Raw genomic sequence first — 7,387 nt, 5'->3', positions numbered from 1 at the left:
ACTATTGAGTTTTTATTTTAACCATTAAACTATTTTGATGGTGCGTATATAATGGTTCACTTTTATTTGGTATAAAATATAATCATTGGTGAATATACCATGGTAGTGGAGGGATTGAATCAGGAGTATATGCATGCATGAGTTGAATTAGCGGACTTCCTTTACAGTAGGTTACCCTGAAGTCCATAGGGTAGTAGAACATCATATTGGGTGCACCCCTGAAACTCGAACCCTTCCTTATTTATATGATCCTATTGTAGAGGAAATGTAGAGCTAGCCCTAAAAGTCTCCAACACATGGGACATGTGAATGTGAGAAAAAGAGAGAAAGTCTAAGATAGATCAGATATCCACTCCATCATCTTCTATTGTCCCCACGTGTGGTCTACTTGTGTGAATGGTATATGTTTTCCTTAACACCTATCAAGCAATTAGAAGTTGAGCTATCTTGATTCTCCAGTACTAGAATAAATTACGGAGAGACTCCTTGGTTTAAGAGATTGACATCGATATATTAGCATCACAAACATCTACTTCGTCTACATTGCGTGTAGGTATGATCTCCACTATTTTATATATTATTATATTGAAGAAATTTGATGTTATTACAAACATATATTACTGGAATGAGTCACATAATCAAATTGTATTGTACCATATTTCTCTGCGTTTATACGCAAACTGCATTGATGTGTCCATAGACTCTAAGATGCAAATTGCATACTAGAACTGGGACAGGATGTGTGGCTTTGATGGAGTCCACCAGAAGCGGATTGCGTGGTGTGGTGTGTTAATGAGACCAAGTTTTATGGGTCCACCATGATGTATGTGTTGTATCTACACCATTTATACATTTTGCGAGATCATTTTAAAACATGGCCCAAAATGAGGTAGATTTAAAGCTTAAGTGGACCACAATGTAGAAAGCACTGGGGATTGAATGCCTACCATTGAAAACTTCATGTGGCCATACGTTTTGGATCAAGCTCATATTTACGTATAGGTGTACACGAATTGATCCAAGTCAAGCCTTGCCCAGCTCGGCTCGACTCAGCCAACAAGAAACCCCAACTTGAACTCGGATCGGCTCGGTTCGGTTAGCAGCTCGGGCTAGTTCGAACCGAGTTCGTCTGTGTAGCATTTTCACAAACACATGAACTGCACCTTCAAAATCTCACCGTATATAAAATAGCAATAGTGGTTTTACAAGTATTTCATCAAATACCTTGTAAGCAACATAAAATTCAAGAAAAAAAAAGGGTATTTGTTTCATATACATACCTTCCTTGCCACGAGCCACACTTCGTCGAGTCATTTCATCAAACACTTGTTGAGCAACATCAATATCAAAGTAACTGGGTCACCGAACTGGTTCGATCCGAGTCAAGTCGAGCTCGGGCAAGCTCAAACTAGGTTTGAAATTTTTTCGAGCTCAAAAAATTAGCTCAACTCAGTTCGAACTCAATTTTGAATAAAGCCTTTTCGAGTCGAGTCAAGCAAGCTAACAGAGCTAACTCAGTTTGTGTACAACCCTATATTTGGGTTTTCCCTTTATCTAGGTCAGTGTGACCTTAAGAAAAGGTTGAATACCAAGTAAACATCATGGTAGGCCCTAGGAAGGTTTCAAGGATCCAATGAACATCATTTTCCCCACCACTTTCTATGGTGCGGTCTACTTAAGCTTTGGATTTGCCTCATTTTTGAGCTCACGACTTAAATTGATCTTGCAAAATGGATAGATAGTATGGATATAACACAGACATCATGGTGGGGCCCATAGAACTTGGTAGTGCCAACATACCATCAAAGTTAGCACACCATGCAATCTACTTCCAAGTCCACCAAGGTAAGTGGATCCTTGCATGTAGGGCTCACTATGATGTATGTGACTTACATCGACAACCTCCTTGAGGGCTCATTTTAGGGCAAGATCCAAAAAATGAAGCAGATCCAAATCTCAAGTGAACTGGATTAATGGCAATTGAATAACATCTATTTAAAACTTCCTAGGAGCCATGGGACTGTTTATTTGGCACCCTGTTAATAAGGTATGGATAAATGGACCGCATAGATAATAGCTTCATCCAAATCTTTTGTCACCCACGAAGTTTTTAATCAGTCACCATTATTTCTGGTGGTATATTCCACCTCAGATTAGGATCTACTTCATTTTTTGGATCATGTAATAAAATGAGCTGTAAAAATGAATAGGCAGCATGGATGTAAGGCACATATATCACAGTGGCCCCACAATCAGGGATCCACTAACATTAGTGGATCCCTGTGTCCTTGACACAACTAGGCAGAGGTGTACACGAACCAGGCTAGCTCGGTTAACTCGCTCAACTCGGCCCGAAAAAGCTCGACTCGGCTCAACCCGGAACTGATTCGGTCCGGGACGAGCCATTTTCTTCAGCTCGAAACTGAGTTTGGGCCGAGTTCGAACAGGTCCCAGTTCGGCTCGACTCGGTCCGAAACCTAACTCAAGCTGGCTTGACTTAGCTTTATATATATATATATATATATATATTCCTAAATCCTTACCCTAACCATTTAAACTTGCCAAATAATTTGTTGTAAAGTCCGAAACTGTCCCGAACTCGCCTGAATGCTGACTGGGCCGAGTTCGGGTTGGATATGTTGGCCCGGTGACCGGGCTGAGCCAGGTTCGGGCTGGGTTTGGCTGGTGACCGGGCCGGGCTGGGTTGAGCCTAGTTTGACTCGGTTCAGCCCGATGTACACCCCTACAGCTAGGTCGGTGCTCTGCGGGACCACCATTATGTATGTGTTTTATCCACACCATCAGCTCATTTTAGAGCATGAGCCTAATATGAGGCAGATCTAAATCTCAAGTGCACATCACTGGAAGCTACTGATGAACGTCCACCGTTAAAATCTTCCTAATGCCCGGTGTAATATTAATTTGCCATCCAACCTATTGATTAGGTCACACAGACTAGGACAAAGGGAAATTTAAACATAATATCAGTTTGATCCAAAACTTTTGTGGAGACCAAGAAGTTTTTAATAGTGGGCGTTAAGTCACTACTGTTTACCACGGGGTAGTCCACCTGACATTTGAATCTCCCTATTTTCTAGCTCATGCCCTAAAATGAGCTGAAAAAAAAAATTGAATGGACAGAGTAGATAAAACACATACATCATGGTGAGGCTCACAGAGCACTTCCAGTAACAGTGTCAGTATGCAATCCACCTCCCACAATCTGGACCATTCATCATAATCTCTTAACCATCCACCTGTTTTGTATATATGCGGACCATCTGATGATCACATCATGCTGATTATTAAAACACGGCGGCTATCCACCGTAGATCACCTTTTGGGCACTAAGCATTCCTTATAATTAAATCACGGAGTTACTAATTAAATTATACTCATGAGGCCTTGTAATGTCCCACGTCCAGTATCAGTCAGAATTTTCTCTACCAATTATACACATGAGGCCTTGAAACAAGGGTCTGAATTTTCTCTACCATCCTTTTTTCATCTGACCAAATTATCGGCCATCCATTATGGGTCCAGCCATCTGTTCGATTGGGTGCCGTGCTGCAGTGCAAGTGTAACATGCATCTCTATGGAACAATGATAAATGCAAGACAATCTTAGCCGTCCAAGTGTAACATCACGTTGCTTTCCATTGTGAACGGCTAGAAATGTCCTGTCATCATCGTCTTACACTCAATTATAATGCGAGGAACACTCTAACAAAACTCTCTATTTGATGTTGATGGGACCACCTTAGTAACTACAGCACCGATATTCAAAAGGTAAATTCTGCACCGTTGATGTAATAAAAATCAATAATGACTTCACTTTTCAAAGTCTACGAATATGTTAAGTTTGACTCGCATTGAGGTCCACATTCTTCCAATCCAATGAATTAGTGTCACAAAAGTCTGAGCAGTGGACATGTGGGCCTTAGATGTTTGCATCCAATCTACAATTCCATACAAGATTTCATATACACGAGCTCATGAGATCCTGAGTTAATCCACACCTCTTGTTTATTGGTGCAGATTGGATCATCATCCGTTGATATCTAGACAATAGTACTGCATCATAATTTGGAAGGTTGAGATTCATTTGTTAAGATCCCCACTTGACTGAATATACATGTATCAAATGTGCCGAGCACTACGGTCCAAATCTGATAGTCAATTATGTCCAGATGGACGGCCACATCCAATGATCAGATGATCCATCTGTACGGCCAGATCTGATTTTCTATCATGTCCACATGGACAGTCAAATTCAATGGTCAGTTATGTCCAGATGGACAGCCAGATCTGATGGTCATGACGATGTCCAGATGGATGGTCAAATTCAACGGTCAATTAAGGTTAGATGGACGGCCAGATCTGATGGGCTATCATGTCTAGGTGTAAAGTTACATTCAAGGATTAGTTACTTTCAGATGGATGGTCAGATTTTACTTTCAAACAAGTCTAGATGGGTGGTATGGATGTCCAAATCTAACGGTGTTGATGCCAATGGCCCTTAAATAAGGATCATTAGATCGGTCCTTCAATTGTACGGTTTGGTGGAAAGTCAAATATGATGTTCTTGTGGGGCCAAAGCTGGCCATCGTTGATTTGTCAACACTACCTTGTTAATAGGGCATATAAAGACCAATGCCCGTTGTATGATATTGCGTGTTGTATACGTCCAGTTGGCAAATTGCTTTCTAATTTAAAGTGTGGTGTAACTACGACTATACTCATGTTTCTGAGGACAAATTGGGTAACCTCGTGAACTCTGTGATTTCAGAAATGCGTCCTGTATTTTGGTAATCTTTGAGCCGCTCGAATCTACCAGGAGGTTTTAGATCTTAAAGAATTCCATTAGAATTTGGCATTAGATAAGGTAACGTAAAAATAAATTTTAAAAAATAAATCCTTCCCGTTGGTATTAATTTGAAATCGATGTTTTGAAAAATATATTATGAAAGCATATTTGCTGATTGACTAACCAATTATTTTAAAAGCTTGAGCAATTAAAGAATGGCGTATCAATGTATATCAAAAGACTTTACTAATAGTTTCTTATAGATCATCAATCAATATCATGTGTATGGTTTAAGACCTAACGAGTGTTGAAAATCAGTGGTTTAAAATAATAAAAATTCAAATTCAAATTTTTCAAAATTTTGAAAATTTTCCGCCAAAATACTTTTTTGAATTTTTAAATTAAAAAGTGCAGTGTGTGTGCTTTGTCCCACATCGGAAATGCAAAGAATAGTTTTCTAGTTTATATGAGAGGTTGAGAATGATATTTTTACTTGGAGCTTTTTGGAGGAGATGAAACACGGGTTGTGTGTTCCAGTGCGTCGCACTGGAACACACGCACGCATACACTCGCGCGCGTGCTCGCGCTCGGGCACGGGCACGGGCATGGGCAGTGTGGCTGTAGTGGCGCTAGATGACGCACTTTGCACTTAGGGCGGTGTGGATCTAAAATGTTGGAAATGAGCCTGAGTTTTATAGGTGACTGAGAACGGTCGGATCTTAAATCCGAAACGTTCAACCATTTCTTAAACGGATGGCTACCTTAAAAGCCACAACGGTCCGAAAACGGACGGACCAGGATGATCCAACGGTCAGATCTATAGATCTAATAAACAGAAACATCTGAGATTAATGGACAACGGCCAGAAACATTTTTCAAACGTTTTGGACCATTGAATACCACACAGCAATGGGTCTAAACCTAAGGCCTATATAAACTGGACCATTCCAGTCCGATTTCATCATCTCAACACACCATCTCTCCCATCAAATCAGATACAGTCCATAGCTTCATTTTAGAATATTGTTATCATCTCCATCGTCTAAGTCTACCAGAATAAATCTACTGTGTTAAATTGTTCTATAGTGGACCTATCATGATTGCTACACGCTGAATCTAGATAAGGCTTGTCTTATCCTGGAAGCAATTCGCCTGTAACCCATCAGCAGTTGATAAGGAGGCGAATCACGCTTTAAGGACAGCGTATTTTATACGTGATTCAACCTAGTGATAATCTTTATTTTTTCTATTTTTTTTTTCGGTGTATCCAAATGAAACTTTTCTAACAACGGGTCTCTTTATGTAGCTGGACTTGGTGATGAACAGCTTTGAGAGTAGCTCCACATTTTTTTTGCATGGTGGATGACCGTAGCTCACCTCCCCACTATACATGGTAGATGTATCTATATCATTTATTGAAAGTCACTTTGGATGTGGGTTATTCATCACTAAAAACCGACCCTTGATGTGGACCATCCATTATTTGGGCCGACCTTGATGTGGGTCATTGACTCAAGGATGAACGTGATGAGGTTGATCACCGTCTTCCTCAAGAGGATAACTATTCTGAATCTATGGAATATTTCTGGACTTCTCACAGAGGCTTCTCGAATCCACGAAAAAGAAAGCAAGCACAGTAAAAAATAAATTCTATAAAATTCAAAATTAATTAATGAATGAAATAAACGAGTTCACAACCCTTTAAATAGGGATACCAAGCAATGAGAGAAAAATCAGAAGCAAACTACAACTAAAACTTCTAGAATTTGCAACTTACTATAAATAGTAAACTTATTATTTATAGACGGTCGTGATGTCTACTAGTGCGTAAGGTTTTCGGCCAAAAATAGTAAGTGTCCTATTTGGCTTCACCAAATTGTTTTCCAAATTATTCTAAGCTCTTTTCACGTTGGGTGTAACTCCTAAAGCCCGACGGATGAAGAGTTATAATCAAATTAAAACTTACTATTTATAGTAAAAACGGAATTAAAATAGGGAAATGACCGTCGATCCGGGTATTTTGCAAATCCGGCTTGTGCAACCTGGTATAGCAGGGTTGAGTGGCAAAAGTAACTCGTTCTACCCCAAAATTATATATTTTACGCCGATAACTCATTCCATATTGTGAGATACGCTCAATCTAAGGTCCGACATCACTTCTGCCGTCAACCGAGCATGTTCTGATCCATCTTGGCCGTGAAATTGTCCATGACCCACTCTACATCAGTCATCCATCACATAGGATCCTCTAAAATCTAATTATCCATCATGTGGGGCTTACCTTCAACATCCATTGCCCATATATGACACCAACTTTGATGTAGGCTATCCATCGTCTAGGTCCCATCTTTGATGTGGACCGTCCATCGTGTAGGGCCACCTTTGATATGAACTGTCCATCACTTGGAGAAATGAGAGAGCGAGAGAGTAAATATATATATATATATATATATATATATATATATATATATATATATATATATATATATATATTATTATTATTATTATTATTATTATTATTATTATTATTTAACTTGCGAGTTTAATTTTAAGCTAAAAAATTACTCTTACAAAAATAATT

This window comes from Magnolia sinica, chromosome 5 (genome assembly GCF_029962835.1).
Source record: "Magnolia sinica isolate HGM2019 chromosome 5, MsV1, whole genome shotgun sequence".
NCBI lineage: Eukaryota > Viridiplantae > Streptophyta > Magnoliopsida > Magnoliales > Magnoliaceae > Magnolia > Magnolia sinica.
The sequence above is the reverse complement of the archived record's forward strand: the minus strand, read 5'-3'. Positions refer to the sequence as shown.